The sequence below is a fragment of the Branchiostoma belcheri genome, unplaced genomic scaffold (genome assembly GCF_001625305.1).
Source record: "Branchiostoma belcheri isolate BF01 breed outbred unplaced genomic scaffold, Haploidv18h27 scaffold65, whole genome shotgun sequence".
Classification (NCBI taxonomy): domain Eukaryota; kingdom Metazoa; phylum Chordata; class Leptocardii; order Amphioxiformes; family Branchiostomatidae; genus Branchiostoma; species Branchiostoma belcheri.
Window position 1 is genome coordinate 1,364,332 of NW_017804298.1, and position 938 is coordinate 1,365,269.

Here is a 938-nt window from a genome sequence, read left to right on the forward strand (position 1 = left end):
GAGCCAAATCATTGAGCTGCCACATACGTGAGGGGTTAGGTGTTTAGTAGCCTCCACCAGGCTTTTCTACGAGAATACGGATCGTAGAATTCGGCAAAAAAGAGAGTAAAATTGGCCAAGGGAGTCAGGCCGCGGGGAGGTAGTTTCTTTCCCTTTGAAGCGGCCAGTCAAACCTGCAAGGCGGCCAAACTCCCCTGGCAAATATTCTCCTATATATAACCAGCGTAGTTAGTCTGGTAGAGGTGTTTAGGGCTAGGGTTAGGGTTAGGTAGTCTCCATCAGACTCCTTTGCAGGCTGAATAAATAGTAGAAATCGGCCTAGAAAGGGGATATCATTGGCCAGAGGAATTGGCCGGCCAGGGAGAGTCCATTTGCCTGCAAAGGAGTCTGGTGGAGATTAAGGGTTAGGGTTGCAATTAGAGGTAGGGTTAGGGTTAGAGTTGGGATCATTGTTCAGGGCTAGGGTTAGACTTACGATTGTGGTTAAGTTAGTTTAGGTTTAGTCTCCCACATCACGACCAAACCCCTCCCACCCCTTGACTCAGGTACATATTGAAAACCCCCAAGTAGTGTCGGAGTCATGTATTTGGCAGGATCATGTATCTGGCTTGACAGCGGGAGTCGAGATGAGTTACTGATATGGCATGCGCTTGACGTCATTCGGTGTTGCTTTTTTGCCATCTTTTCAATACGATATTCATGCATAAACAGCTAATAATAGCTAACAATAGCAACATGACGAAAGAACACCAGTATTTTCTAACAGGTATCTGGCATAATAGAGCAAGTTAGATTGGGTTGGTGAGATATGAATTAAACCAGGCAAGAAGATTTCCGCCTAAGCCAAATGATTGTAGTTTGTGGATCAAAAGGGTATGAGAAACAGAATCAAATGATTTGGCAAAGTCGAGAAATAACATGTCTACTTCCCCCCCCCC